The sequence below is a fragment of the Aegilops tauschii genome, chromosome 1 (genome assembly GCF_002575655.3).
Source record: "Aegilops tauschii subsp. strangulata cultivar AL8/78 chromosome 1, Aet v6.0, whole genome shotgun sequence".
NCBI lineage: Eukaryota > Viridiplantae > Streptophyta > Magnoliopsida > Poales > Poaceae > Aegilops > Aegilops tauschii.
Window position 1 is genome coordinate 302420881 of NC_053035.3, and position 16593 is coordinate 302437473.

Sequence of the window (16593 nt, forward strand, 5' to 3'; positions counted from 1 at the left end):
ACGAATGCCTGTGAAATATATCTATATGTCATATATATTTTCTGTGCAAATTGTGGGATTTAATAAAAACAGAAAAAAAACAATATGCAGGCTCTTTGCCGTCTGCCACAGACGGCAAAGGCCTCTTTGCCGTCTGCGGCGGACGGCAAAGAAGCCACGTGGCAGCCAACTGTGCTTCCTGGGAGCTGACCCATTTGGTCAGTTTGCCTACAGTGGCAGACGGCAAAGACTTTGCCATCTGTGGCAGACGGCAAAGAACCTGCACTTTGCCATCAGTGGCAGACGGCAAAGAACCTGCCATCTAGTGACGTGTAGATGACATCATACGGCGGACGGCAAAGACCAGAGAAATTTTGCCGTCAGCGGCGGACGGCAAAGGTCTGCTGTTAGCCACTTAACGGACTGACAGCGCAATTATTGCCGTCCGCCCTCTTTGCCGTCCGCCGCAGACGGCAAAGAGCCTTTGCCGTCCGCCGCCAGGAGGCAGACGGCAAAGCAGCTGTTTACCGTAGCCTTCTTTGCCGGAGCCTTTTGCCGTCCGAGGCTGACGGCAAAGGTCTTTGCCGTCCGCCGTGGCAGACGTCCAATTTCTGCTCGAGACCTGGTTGAAACCGCGAGAAAAGTTCTGTGTACATTTCATTGTTAACTTTGGCAATTTTCACCTTGGCCTGGAATTGAAACAAAAACCATCAGAAATTATTAATACCGAGAATGAAAAGAAGTTATTAATACCGAAAATGAAAAATATCTTGTGAACTATAGGAAGGGCATGGAATAATGTGCGCAGAAGGACACATGATGTGTTGCGGGAAGCGCGGCTAACAAAGTCCATGAATCATGGTGAACACATTCCTTGAAAGAGCACACCCGACGTACCTTACGAAGCATGGTTGATCTACCGCCGCAGGGAAGCAGTGCTATATTGAACACAAAAGCACAGCTAACGTACTATAGGAAGCACTTCTATAGTTAACACAAAGTCACAGTTAACGTACTATAGGAAGCACTTGTAGTTTTAACACAAAAAACACAGATGACGTACTATAGGAAGCACTTCTATATTTAACACAAAGGCACAGTTAATGTACTATAGGAAGTACTTGTAGTTTTAACACAAAAGCACAGGTAACGTTCTATAGGGAGCACTTCTATATTTAACACAAAGGCACAGGTAACGTACTATAGGAAGCACTTGTAGTTTTAACAAAAAGGCACAGGTAACGTACTATAGGAAGCACTGCTAGTTTTAACACAAAAGCACATCTAACGTACTATAGGGAGCACTTCTATATTTAACACAAAGGCACAGCTAACGTACTATAGGGAGCACTTCTATATTTATCACAAAGGCACAGCTAACGTACTATAGGAAGCACTGCTAGTTTTAACGCAAAGGCACAACTAACCTCCTATAGGAAGCACTTCTAGTTTTAACACAAAAGCACAGCTAACGTACTATAGGAGGCACTTGTATATTTAACACAAAGGCACAGTTAACGTACTATAGGAAGCACTTTTATATTAAACACAAAAGCACAACTAACGTACTATAGGAAGCACTTCTATGTTTAACACAAAAGCACAACTAACGTACTATTCGAAGCACTTCTATATTTAACACAAAGGCACAGCTAAGGTACTATAGGAAGCACTTTTATATTTAACACAAAAGCACAGCTAACGTACTATAGGAAGGACTTCTATATTTAACACAAAAGCACGGCTAACGTCCTGTAGGAAGCACTTCTGGTTTTAACACAAAGGCACAACTAACGTATTATAGGAAGCACTTCTAGTTTTAACACAAAAGCACATCTAACGTACTATAGGAAACTATCTGGATGACCACGAAAGGACAGCTAACGGCCTATATGAAGCACTTCTAGTTTTAACACAAAAGCACAACTAACGTACTATAGGAAACTGTCTGGATGAACACAATAGGACATGTATCTGTTTCGTAAAAACTTAGGGAACATCATTTCAAACATAAAATCAGGTGCAGAAGCTGGAAATCACTTATGGAACAAAGTTTTTCTTGTGGCACAAATTCTTCTATGTAGGCTTCTAGTCTGGGACTCATTTGAAAAAATGGCGCCTGAAAGCCAGGCGGTGGTTGGAAAGGCGTGCGCCTAATGTCTTTCAGCTGCCATGTGGAAGGAAACAATTACAGTCAAGTCAAATTAATACATGGCAGCTAAGTCATTATGTTGAGTCGAAAACTTCGCCAAAGGAAAATGATGAAAAGTTGACTCACCATGTGTTTCCCAAAAATTCCGTCCTCTGTTGACAGGCTGTCTATGTTAGCATAATTCTTAATGGCCTCTGTGTCCCACATGACAAGTCTTGCAGGAGTGTCAGGTTCCAGGTCCATAATCTTCGTATCCAGGTACTCAAAATACGTTATCTGCAAGTGGGGAAGAGGTAAAAATTAATCATGTTCTTGTAGCTGCTTGTGGGTATAAAGAAATGTACAAGTTAGTGAACGAACCACTGGAATCAGGAGGCAGCCACACAGGGCGCCTGCGAATCCTTTGTCCTTGAAGGTCTGGAGTGATGCCACCAGTTTCTCTGTGACAGCATTGGACCAATCATATGATGATATGTTACTTGCTGGTCCTTCTAGAGCAGCTAAGTAGTCGGGGCTAACGCAATCATATGTCGTTGGGCATAGAAATACCACCGTTGCAAACATCATGAAAACCCGTTGAAACACTTCTCCTGTCAGCTCTGGGGTTATGAGATCAGTTAACTCTCTGATGTTTGGAGCATGCCCAGCACACCGAGTTTCAGACTTAACCTGACATCTGAAAGCTTCTGAGCATTTTCTAGGGATAATCTGCCCGCCCAGTGGAATTCCTAAGATCCGGTGCATGGTGTACGAGTTGATAAGGAATCTGTATCCACTAGGCAGTATGAAATACCTCGAAGGGCAATCAAAATAGTGGATAAGCCAGCGAACGAAACACCTTCGAAGCTCGCGACAGCACAGATCTAGAAGGTATCCAAAACCAATATCTCTGACAAGCTGCTTTTGTGGTTCTGTTAGCTTTTCACAGACAGTAATGAATTTCTGGAAGCTAAGTTTTGTGCCGAACTCTTCTTCATATTCACCCATTGTAACAGCTCTGTGGACAAAGATAAGAAATGACCTTTAGCAAATGTATTGTTGAACCACATGTTTTTCTGGCAGAAGCTTACATATAAACGCCGAGTCGGCAAAACAGAGACAAATATTTAAGCCGTGATTAAAAATGCAGCTAGAATGAGAGGTATTGATTTCCAAAGAAATTTCAATGACACACGCGAGATGCATGATAAAAAACACCTACTTCGAGGCAGCAAGCTGCTTCTTTCTCCTGTACTCCTCAACAAGCTTTTTGTGTGCTGCACGTTTTAACTCGATCCTTAGTCTCTCTGCCTCTAGTTGGTCATGAACCATGAAATCTTGGGTGACAATCTCCGTGCCATCGACAGACTGAGACTGAGTCTCCGACAGCTGTGGGGTGGAGTCCATCTCATTGAACTCTACATAAGAGGTCATGAGACGTCATCGTTACCAGGTCAGCTATGTAAGACAGTTGTTAGCAGTCCATGTGAGACCATCATCAATAGGTTGGTTAGCTAAGACGGATTCTAACTCTGAGTTAGTATCTGCTTTGCAAAAACAGACGTAAGTCCTTTGGATCTCTGCTATAGATTGCGGATCTATACAATCATTTGACCTGTGTCCTCATGTTAGGGATCAGGATAGTGAATTTTGACTGCAGTTTCATTGAGCTCTGCAACTAATATAATCTATGGTCATGGGAGTGTTTAAGTTTTGCATGGCTGGAGATATAACTCAACTTAGCAAAACCAGGGCGCAAGCATGCAGTTGGCATGATTAAAGTGAGGTCAGCTGAGTCCTAATTTGAAATCCATAACCCTTCTGCTGCTAAGACGGCGCAACAGTTTGAGCACGGACCAGCTGAAGATAATTGGATCCGGAACCGATATTCAAATCGCGCCCCACGTGCTGGGTTGCGCACATGCGGTGTGTACGCAGCCTGCGGAATTGCTAGCACCGGTAATTTTTTTGTTCAAACATTGAGTCGGCGGCATAATCATGGTGAGGATGCAATGGATTACCTGAACAGGAGATCCACGGCGAGTGAGATGAAGGAGACCGATAATTTTTCTGTGACGAGCGAACTCCGCGGAGGGATCAGGATTGGCCTTCCTTTGGAGAGCCAGAATATGCCTCGCCTGTCACCACCGATGCTAGATGGAGAGAGATCTGGAACTCATCTGCGGATGACCCCACAAGTTAGTCAAATACTTGGAGGAACTATTTGAGAGCCCACATATCAGTATGACTTTGAAGTCCACCTACCACATTTTCTCACCTCAGATGGAGGTACTCCTCGTAGGACTCATATAAGGCTGACCCCACAAGTTAGTGAGAGACTTAGAGGAATTAGTAACTGAGAGCCCACTTGTCAGTCTCGTCGACGGTCAAGTGAAGTCGACCTACCACATCTCGTCACGCCCAAGAAACATGCCCATCTCTCATGCGTCGCAAAACTCACCCCACCTATCAGGTTATTCTTCTCCTGCACGCAAAAAAATCAAAGTAGCCTCTCTCTTTCTTTCTCTCTCTCTCTCTCTCCCTCTCTCTTTCTCTTATCTCTCTCTCCTAGATTCAAAATCATTGAAGGAGATCGCTGACAAACTGCAGGGAAGCATATCCCCCACAATTTAGAAAGGTGTGAGTTCCGAACAATCAGCGCATAAGATTCGGCAATCAAAGGTTAGTAAATTTTTTATCAACGCACCTTTTGCGTGGCGATTCCTGATACACGAGATTCAATTCGTTGATGAATTTGTTGTGGCCGGGATTCATAGAATAAAACTGTTTAGTTTTACACTGTAGCTCTTATTTGAGTTTGTTTTTTGTTTTGTGTACTCTCGTCCTTGTAATACGAGCTTGTTACTTTTGTTAGGTTTCATGGTTATCTTTGTGTTAAGTGTTGCACAAGCAAATTAGCATCAGAGGATCTCACTTTGGTTGATGTTGTAGTTTAATAAAAAATTAATTTATGTATATATTTATATATGTCAATTATATAGAACTAAAAATATATCTCTGTTGCATTGTAAGTGTAAAAGTTTAGTAAGGAATATTGAGATCGACTTTGAAAAGTTTCAACACTGATACTGCAGGTTTATAACCTTTATATTTATTACGTCTGTTTTCTGGGCAGATGTTCAGGAGTGCGTCATCTGGTCAGGACAACAGGGACGGTCGGTCTTTGAACAACATCGACAAGGATTATGGAGGCAGGTAATAGTAAGGCAGTTGAACATTAGTGTTTGGTCTTTTATTTCTGGGACGTTTGCTGTCAAGGTGCCACCACTGAGAACACCAAATAGTAGATCATTAACAACAACAAAAATGATTCTATATATCCTGGATGAATGCTGTAATATCTATTTATCCTGTGCATCTACTCTACAGTTGAGTATCGAGAGGTGGAAGAATTTTTTTTACTACAAAACAAGAAGAAGATCAAGGATGCAGATGCTGTCAAACACGCACATGCCATGCAGGCTGGAATAATTGGAGTCAAGAGTGAGATACAAGTTCTTGGCAAACATCCCAACCAGGAGCATGGTGTGCAACAGACACCTGCGAAGAGGGGCATTCTAAGCAGCAGAGACTCCACTAAGCAGATTGTGCAGGTAACAACGAAAACTTCAAACGCTGGTTTTGAACGTACGTGGAAGTTTTACTCGCACGTGCCTCTAATTATTTTTTGGTTTGAAGACACAGATGCCCACAAAGGCGCAGAGCGGGCGTTGTGATGGCCTAGCGTTTGTAGGCGTTCATAATGAAGAGGTACAGGGTAACAAAATTTCCTTTGATGCAAGCAGAAGGATCATTGGCAACAAAAGCATTGGTGTTCAAGGAGTCGGTACGGTTTGCACAAGCAAGAAGAGCCCGACGACAAAATCAAACATAGGAGCAATAAACTCTACCATACAGCAGCACCAGAAAGCAATACAGGTGACAACAAATACGAACGTGCAACAACATTTAAAGCAAATGTATATTTTTTGTGAGCAATTTTTTCTTTGTTTTCGTGTGGTATATTTAAATTGTAGTATCTTCCACACGCAGGTGTACGAGCAAGGAAGCAAGTATCGCGGCAGTCCACGGATCGATGAAAACATAAGGTAAGGTCCTTTGAAAGGATCACCTGTGGCGTTCAACATGAGGGGTCCTTCGAAAGGATCTCCGATGGCATTCAGAATCGTCAGCGAAATCACCAATGCACGGAGGTTGTCACCAAGATTTGCTGGACAAGAGAGGCATGGGAAAACAAAGGTGACGTCAGAACTATGCTTTTTCAATTCAACACACAAACAGTTTTATGGAAGAACAGGGTAAAGTGCAAAACAGGAGGACGGCTGTCCGTCTGGTACGGCTGTATGTGCAGTTGTTCTTTTATATAGGATGTTGTTGTGCCTCTCCGGTTGTATGGTGTAAACAGAAGCACATCTGTGCCTCTTTGTGCAGATGTGTGTGTAGCATGGTCACATTCGTGCTGCTGGGTGTAATGTGAACAGTGCCTCTGGTGTGCCGCTTATACTAGGTGAAGAGGCACGGGTCTAGTTTTGGTATACCAGATGAGCCTTGATGAGTCATATAAATCTTTTGTTTAGAAATTAAAAAAATGCATATGCTGCTCTGGACATCTAATTCTGTTTCTTCCCATGTGTTCAGGATTTGGCCGAGGGGATAACAGATGAGGGAAAGAAATATCATAGTTCTCCATCCATTTTGAAGGAAACACAACGTTCACAGCAGCAAGTAGCGTACAACGCCAGCACGGATTGCATGGTAGAAGCAGCACAGTCCCTTGGTTGCACGAGTGCCGGAGAAACAGGGAGCAGCATTGCACAATGCAACAGTGGAGAGGCGGACTCATTTATGGATTTGACCGTGCCATGCAGAAACGACGCTGCTGCGTGTGACAAACAACAGAGCAGCAGCAGCTCCGCTGTAAGTAGACCTGTGGCTGGCGATGAGACTGATGTCGTCAGAAGTGAATGCGATCAGACGAACGAAGACACGGTAGACAGAATCATCATGGCACCGCCGACCATTGTAGAGAAAGAAATGGACGACATGTTTAAAGAAGGCATATACCCAACGATTCAGGAGGTCACCGAAGCGCTCGAACCAGAGGGTGGTATGGTATTCGGATCATTGGATGAGTGCTTTTTCTTTTTCTGCAGATATGCTAGAAAGGTTGGCTTTGCTGCCAAGCGATCAACGAGCAGAAGATTGACATATGATCAACAGCTTGACAAGCAGGTGTTTCAGTGCACCAAGGAAGGGCAGAATAAAACAACTGAGAGACATGTTAAGGAGAGAAGGTGCAACTGCTTGATCCGGACAAGCTGCCCAGTCCAAATAACAGCCAAGAGGGATACGGATAGGAGGAAATGGTATCTGAAGAAAACGTGCGTCTAGAGCACAACCACCAGCTTCACCCATCTGATTGGATGCTGAAGTTCATGAGATGCTATAAGAAGATGACACCTCAGGAGAAATTCTTTATACAAGTGCTGCAGAAGGCGAGGTTAGAACCAAGGAAGGTTATGCAGATTTTTACTGCCATGGGGAAACCGAGGCGAGAAATTATGTTCGACACGATTGACATAAGCAACATTGCATGCCGGGACAGGGCTGGAGAGCGCGGCACTGATATCGCAGACACCATGAAACTGTTTGCCGATATGGAGAGGCGGAGGCCGGGATTCTACCATGTGGAAGAGACAGAGAACAATGTAGTGCGCAGCCTTTTTTGGACAGACTCCTTGTGTAAGATGAATTATGATCTATATGGAGATTTCGTGTCTTTTGACACGACATTCTCTACGAATATATATGGCTTGCCATTTGCACCAATTATAGGTGTCGACAACCACGGGTCGACCGTCCTGTTTGGAGTAGGCCTTTTGAAGGATGAGAAAATAGGGTCATTCAAGTGGCTCCTAAGCACGTTTGTCGAGGCAATGGGAGGTAAAGAGCCGAAATACATAATAACAGACCAGGACCACGCGATGAATACTACAATAAAGGAAGCTCTTCCGAGAACGAGGTACAGGTCCTGCTGGTGGCATATTAGGAAGAACCTGAAGGAAAATAACGCAGCAGTGTTTGCGCAGCACCCCGAGATGTCTGATGATATATTTCGAATCGTCAAAAACTCACTAGATCAAGACGAGTTTGAGCGTGCCTGGAAAGCAGCAATTTCTGTGCACAAGGCGGAAGGCAACAAACACCTGAACACGGTATGGGAACTCCGAAATTTTTGGGTGCCTGCCTACTTCAAGGACTGCTTCTATCCTTTCTCGTCAACAACCACTCGCAGTGAGAGCACGAATTCGATGTGGAAGAATTACGTCGACCACAAGGACACTATAAAAAGGTTTGTTGATGCGTATCACATGATTCAGCAAAATTGCCTCCCCACGCTTGACAAGAAAAGACACCGAATAGAAGAGAAGGCGCCATCACTAGAGACGGGTTTTCCGATTGAAAGACAAGCAAGTCAAGTATACACGAATGAAATTTTCAGGGAATTCCAGCTGGAGCTACGGAACTGGACTTACTTCAAGTGCTCTGACCTGGCAAAGGGGAGGCAGTATTTTTTTAAAAAGATTACTGAGCCTGGAGAAAAAGTGTGGAAACCATATCCGGGCGAGGAATTTGACAGGTCTGAGTTCAGGGTAAATGTGGATGAGCAAAAAGAAATATACAGTTGCAGCTGCAAGAAAATGAGTAGGGATGGCATTTAGTGCTGCCATGTGCTTAAGGTGATGGACCAAACATGCATGATCGATCAACTTCCAAAATCCTTTGTCATCCCCAGATGGACCAGGAATCTATCAGAGAGTCTGAAAGTTCTGTCTACAAGTCAAGGTGATAGCATGACCGCACAAGACGATGAAACTATGAGATTCGGCCTCGCTTACGCTGAGTTGTCGGATATCTGTTCAAATGCTTGCAGAAAAGAGAAGGCATACAGTGTGCTTCGTGAGTGTATGGTAGATATGAAAATAAAAGTCATGGCGGCACTTGCTGAGGAAACAGACACAGGCATTCTTGTCGAAACTCTCAAGAACCCTCCCATGAGTGGCTCAAAGGGCACGAAAAAAGGAGATCAAATCAAAGCTGGTTCTGAGAAGAAAGGAAAAGGCAACAAAGCCGCATCCAAGTGCGGCCGTTGTAGAGTAAAGGGTCACAGGAAAACAAACTGCCCGGATAACCCAGAAGTCCAGGAGAGGATGAGGATTGAAGAGGAGAAGAGGAAATCGCAGCAGGAGAAGAGGGCAAGGTCAATGAAATGGCCGACAACACTGACAACACCATCGAGGACATCAAATGGCTCAGGACAATGCACTCCAAGCCCAGGAGGAAGACGTGAGACGCCAGCAACTCCAACGACCCCACTCACAGCAGGGAGCATTTACCAAAGTCTTGCATCTACGCCAGAATCGATCATCACACAAGCCAGGCACATAGAATGCGTGCAGGGAAGCCCGGGACAAGGCACGGAATCTGCGCAGTCCATTTTCAGAAAGGAAAGGTCTTAGTGGAGACTTTTTGGTACCGGAGAACAGTATGAATAGAAAAATTAAAAGGTAATAATGCAGCTTAAACAGGACGTAAGCAAAAAACAGTGATGACCGCAATCTTTCACTTTGTTTTTATGTATGAATATTAATTTTACAGGTAAATAGGTTTTGCACAAGGGTGGAGAAGGAAGAATGGATCGCTGAACATTCAAAAAATAAGGCCGCACGTGGAGCGATGAAATAGCAAGCGATCGGTGGGGAAGGCGCGCGGGTGTCTCTGTGGTTATAAGAACGGCTTGTAAGTTAATTTGCTGCAGTTATAGAAACAAAACAAATTTAAATAAGAACGCCTTTTGCTTCTTTATGTATTTTTACTCGACGGAGGAAAATATCAGAGGCACAGGTTTCCTTGTTATTTTCCGCAGCCGCATCGGTTTCTGAACGTGGTTGTTGTAAGCATACAAGCATGCTTCTCTGCTGCGTGTTCAACCGGCAGCAGCCACGGCCATGCCACCGGTGAGTGTTCAACCGTGACTCTCACGGTTGCATGGTCACGTCCGCTGTTATGGAACGAAAACATTTTTAAGCACATATTCTGGGTCGTGCTTCTGGGGATGCATAACCGTGGCTTTCGTGGTAACGGTGCCTCGCCTGTTCTCACGCCTGTTCTTCTGTTATGGATGCATGTCCTTAAGTAATTCAAATAACCGTGCTTGCGATGCGTGTCCAACCGTGCGTCATGTGCCTTCACGCTGTGCTTCTGTCATGCAAAGATTTAAAACAGAATGGGTCATGGTTGTGTTTGTTTTTCTGTTTCACAAATGGATATAGTGCCTGGCAGTAGGTTCACGATGTTTCCTGTGAGAGAATCACGTCTTTACATGCTACTAAAGCACGTGGAATCACGGCCGTGCCTGTGTGGAATGTAGAACAGTGCGTTACAATGCCGAATGCAGGACCGTGTGTCTTGTTCTTGAAAAGTCATGCTTCTGCCATCACTTCACTTACTTGGTTTTGTCCGTGTTTTAGCAGAATCATCTGCAAAGCACATGCATGGCCTTGAATCTTCTAGTGACTTAATTGTCAACGTGCCTGTGGAAAATTTTGCCGCTTGCAGAGGCAAGATGACTATAGAACCGTGCTTCCGGCGTCGAACAGATTCACAAAGACAGGCACACTTTGTGAATGTGTGCGGTAAATAATTAAATCACGGAGGGGCACGCCCGTGCCTGGTCTGCGAGTACAACAGTGCATCTCGTACCATCAAAGCCGTGGCTCTATTTGATGTTTCAAGCAGCCACCTAGCATTGACTTGTTACCACTTTAGAGTTTTCAGTGACCCAGTCGATCTGTCATGATCAGGACTTCTATTTACTGTGTGTGTTCTTCTATAAGTTTGAGTCTAATTTTGTATGCCTGTTGTTAAGTTCCATTATTAGTTAATACCATCGATCGTTTACTATTACCAACTTAGTTTATCTCTTGTAGTCCACTTTTTATGCATCTCTCTATATGCGTGCGCATGTATTATGTGATTAATTTTTGATGATGTTAATCAATATGCCTCCTCGTGCCTCTTGTACCTGTAAGCCTGCGTCTGTTATCACTGCACGACACTTCCTCTGTGTATGTCCGTGACCCTGTGGTGAACATTTGGGTAGAAACATGCTGCACAGCCTAGAACATAGCGTCCTGTAGAACCACGCAGTGCTGTTTCTGCAAATCGAGATGTGCTTGTGCTTTGTTTAAAAGCATGCACGTGCTTCATTGTGAAATAATGAAATACAGATAGCCACGAACGTCCACGCCTTTTAAATCGAATACGGAACCGTGTCCGTAGGGAGTTCACGTCCGTGCGTTTAAATACAAGGAAATAAGATTTTACAAACAGTGTCCCTCATATAGGTCATTCCGTGTCTCACAGAGTAAACATCCGTGGCTGTGCGTAAGACAAAGGTTCATCTCCGTGGGCTAAACGCCCGTGCATCTCCGTCTGATAGAGTCACAGGCTAGCGTGACTCTATGTAATACCACCGACCATTCCTTTGACCGCTGCATGCCCGTGTCTGTGACCCGAAACACTGAAACAAAGAAAGGCAGGAATGCCCACGCCTTCATGTGTGCACACAACATGACTCTAGTTGGTACAAAGAACCTTGGCTGCAGAGACTTCACGCCCGTGCTTTTAAAAACAGCGCCTCTCGAATCGGCCATTACGTTAATGTTCATATCTGTACCCATAAACTTGGAATGAACGTGACCCAGGAAACCAAAACACGTTTGTCATCAAAGTTACTGACTGCGAGGTAACGCAAGACAAAATAAGAAACTTTTAGTCCACTACTTAATTTCTTCAGACACAATGATCAGGGTTGCTGGGCGCGAAATTGCTTGATCTCTTTTATCAAAACGTATGTGTCCAGCTTGAGCTTGTCGTACTCAAGTTTGAGCTTCGCCTTCGTCTTCTCATCCACAAGATCGTACAACCTCGTGGATATCTCCACGATCTTCAAGAGGTGAGCTTCCGTAGCCTCCCACCGGTTCTTCACCTGGACAAAAGAGAAGGTGTCAGATTGATGGCAGGACGCACTATCATCAACTTAGGATGAAGTTCACCACAATGATCCACGTTTCACAACTAATCCGGGTAGCCGAAAGAAAGATAAAACGAATGAAACAGAAGCAGAGTGAATTTACAGATGAGGAAGCCTCGCCAGCCGAGATCTCATCCTGCGTCTGGACAGGGCTCTCTGGAGTAGTGTCATCCTGCACAGCCATGGAGGAGAGTGTCAGGGTAGAGAACAGCAAGAGGAGTGGATGGCCTGGAGGCGGATAAAAGGATGAAGGGGATGTGGCTAGGTTTCGAGATTCCGTCTAGCTTATTCATGTTTCACAATTAAATCAAGTAGCCGAAGGAAAGAAAAAATGAATGAAGCGGAAGCAGAGTGAACTTACAGATGAGGAACCCTCGCCAGCCTGGATCTCCTGCAGTGTCTGGACACTGGGTTCCGCAGTAGTCTCCTCCTGACCATCCATGGCGGAGAGGGTCAGGATGGAGAGCAGCAAGAGGAATGGATGGCCTGGCGGCGGGCAGAGGGGGGAAGAGGGCGTGGCTAGGGTTTCAAGACCCCGTCCTGCTTAAATAGTCGGAGCCTGGCCTCGGGCTACGAGCCATAGCGGCATCACCAGAGGAGACGCCCGTCAGACCCTTGGGTTTCCGGAGCGGTGCCACGTGGCGTTCACACCCGAATACAAGGAGACACCCGTCGAAACGTTGGGTTTCCGCAATCAACGCACGAACGTGACTCCACGTAAAACACAAGCATGCCTCCCTCAGCATCTTGACCGTGCCACTCCTGGTGATAGATCAAGAGATGCATTTGGAACACAAAGAGACACGAAGGTGACCTCTGACCTGAAACACTGACACACTTGACGGTTCGGCGACGGTTCGTGCATTTGAGTTAAAATCCTACAACGAAAACAATTGTAACACGGACAGTCGCCCGATTCTATTAGGTTTCCGTAATAATCGCACAATCGTGACTCCGGTAAGAATAAACCATGCCTCTTCCATGCCTCTCCACCGACTCATTCTGAATACAATTAGAAAACCTCTACGTGTGACTCTATGTAATTAGAATACCTTTGAGGGCTGTATGCCCGTGCTTGTGACCCTTGACAATGAAACACAGATAGCCACGAACGTCGATGCCTTTTTCGAATAACATACTATGGACTATACGTCCGTGCTTTTAAATACAATGAAATAAGCTTTTAAAAACAGTGTCTCTCACATAGGCCATTCCGTGCCTCACAGAGTAAACGCCCGTGGCTGTGCGTAAGACAAAGGTTAGTGTGACTCTATGTAATACCACCGACCATGCCTTCGAGCGCTTCATGCTCGTGCCTGTGACAATTGTGACCCCGCGTAAAACGCAATCATGCCTCTCTAGTCCGCCATACCATGCCTCTCCTGGTGATAGAGTCAACGGAATCATTTGGAATACAAAGAGACACGAACTATTCTACATGCCTGTGTGGCATGTAGAACAGTGCGTTACAATGCCGAAGGCAGGACCGTGTGTCTGGTACGTGACAAGCCGTGCATGTGCCACGCTTCATTGGTTTTGTCCGTGAGAGTTTCAGCAGAATCATCTGCAAAGCAGAGGAACGGCCTTGAATCTTCTAGTGACTTAATTGTCAACATGCCTGTGGAAAATTTTGCTGCTCGCAGAGGCAAGACGACTGTAGAACCGTGCTTCTGGCGTCAAATAGATTCTTCTATTGAATGTGTGCCGTAAATAATTAAAACACGGTCGGGCACGCCCGTGCCTGGTCTGCATCTTCAACCGTGCATCTCGTACCTTGAAAGCCGTGGCTCTATTTAATGTTTCAAGCAGCCACCTACCTTTTACTTGTTACGAGTAGTAATTAACCCGGACCCTCCTGCCAAAAGAAAAAAGAGGTAATTAATCTGGACCCCTCCGCTCCCCGTCGTGGGTATTTAAGTCGTTTCATGGATTGACAGGTTGTAATCCATTTCTCCAGATCCACCTCAGTGAGCACTGGTCGTGGGCGGCACCACCCCAGCAACGGAGGTGGAGATGGAAAGCGTTGCTCATAGCATCAAGAGGTCGAGAGTGGCGCCACCGGCGTCGACGCCGCCTTCTGGTGGTGTGCTGGTCGTCGGAGGGGATGGAAGCGGCGACCGTGCTCCCTCTCGATACGAGGAGGAAGAAGAGGGATGTCGTGCGGACCGCATGAGCGATCTCGCCGATGGCGTCCTAGGTGAGATCATCTCTCGTCTTCCCATCAAGGATGGCATCTGTACTCGAATCCTCGCACGTCGCTGGCGTCCTTTGTGGCCCATCACTCCTCTGAATCTCGACTGCCGCGAGATCCCTGTCCCACATCTTTTTAACGCCCTAGAAACAGTTCATATCAAGACCATGTCTCAGCTGTTCGCATTCACCAAGGAGCACATTCGCAAATGCTATTCCGGAACGCGGCTCTGTCAAAATCCTGTTGTCAGTCTTCCGGAATCCATTTTGTCTGGCCATGCTGGCTCGGTTAGCCGCCTCTCTATCCCGGTGTGCTACCTATAGTGCAGGCCCTGCACCGTTGATGCCTGGCTCCGATCCTGGAAGCTGAACAATATCCAGGTTCTTGAGTTCTACCTCTTCCCAGAATTTCTGACGCAAGAGGTAACTCTACTGGATCTATGCACTTCAACTACGCCCTCGGCACTGGAGTTCGTGTTTCGGTTTTCCTCCTCTCTCCACACCCTCGGCTTTGCTCTTTGCCAAATAGCAGACAATTACATAGGGACGCTTAAGCTACCACTGGTGAAAAGACTCTCGCTTGTGGAGGTTGATATATCAGATGCCTCGCTGCAAAGCATAATCCACTCTAGTTGCCCAGTACTTGAGTCTCTCCTGCTTGTTTGCAATAGAGTAGGTCGTCGCGTCACAATAAACTCGTCTAACCTTGTAAGCATTGGCATTGTTATCCACACGGAGAACTCATTATTGAGGATGCCCCTTCACTTTGACGGTTAATTGTTGATTGTCCGGTCGACGATTGTTCGACAACCGTTGTCTCTGCACCTACACTGGAGACGTTGGGTGAATTCGTGTTCGTGTCTCCCTCGATGTGTCTTGAGGTACTTCCTTTCCTTCATACTGGAACAGAGCTGCACTTGTTCCAATGTTTGTTCTATTAATTTGATGGTCTATGTTCTATTCTTCATGCAGAGTCACGACTTGGAGTTAACCAGTGTCTCTGCGTCTGAACCGTATCCATGTCATCTCACGTATCTTGAGGTATTGAGTTTTCACGATACTTCCAGCTTCACTTTGTTTGTGAGGAAACAAGTTTTATTTCATCCAACCTTTATTCTATTAGTTTTGTGATCCATCTTCTGTTATTTTTCATCAAGGGTTTGAATGCAGTCAGTCTAACAACAATGCGTCAATCTGTCAAGACCTTGCTTATCTACATGGATTATAAGGTGGACATTGTCGTTGAATTGTTGCAATGCTTTCCAAAACTGGAGAACTTGTTTGTTGAGGTGATGATCTTCAGAAATGTGCATACTGTAGTACTTGTTCCTTTTCAAAATGCTTGTCTTAATTTTGACTTCCTTTTCAAAATGTGCATACTGTAGTACACATGATTTATTGTTGGATACATCCATATATAGAAAAGTCTATGCCTAACTTCTTGTTACGGAGGTGGTAGAACTAATTATTTCATTTGGTTTTTTGATGTTCTGTATCTCTTTTTATAGACGCTAAGTATTTTCAACCTATCATTTATATTTTAGGGATCGTTGATTTCTCAGGGTGAAAAAAACAAATGGCGTCGTAAGTACCGGCAGTTTCTCAAACATCACGACGTTTGTCTGAAGACAGTATCGCTGGAAGATTATGTTCGCTCCGGGAGTTACGCTGAATTTGCGATGTTCTTTGTTCTTAGTGCAAAGGATCTGGAGACCATGACCATTAAGTTTACCTCCCCTCCCGCAGAGTTCATGGGAGTATTTTACGAAAAGAACAAAGGGTTCTGGAGTGGCATAGAAGGGCTTCTAAACGTGCACGTCTTAGATTATCATCAAGTTGCAGCCACGCGCGTCCGCATTTAAGGAAGAGGAGTGTTGAATACCTGGATTTGACGGTTCCGTTCACGTGTGGATGCTGAAATCAGGCCTTGTGTTAGTTGTCCAGGTGTATGGAGTTATTTGTTGTTGCGTTCTTTTGAGCTTGGGTTTTATGTAAACTTTATTAGAGAAACATTGTAGTCTTTGCACCATGTGTAGGCTTGTCTGTTTTTGTGTTGCCTGCAGCCATGAAGGAAGTGTGTGGTTTTGCAGCTTTGTACTGGCGAAGGACTATAAAATGCTGTGCCACCAAGGTTAAGAGACATAAAGTAGATTTAATTTTTCAGTGGAGAAATGCA

General features: G+C 45.1%; 1 pseudogene; it reads left to right on the forward strand.

Moving 5' to 3' along the window:
* The first annotated feature begins 5152 nt into the window (after positions 1–5152).
* LOC141029774 (uncharacterized) lies at positions 5153–9651 on the forward strand (annotated as a pseudogene).
* Positions 9652–16593: the final 6942 nt, after the last annotated feature.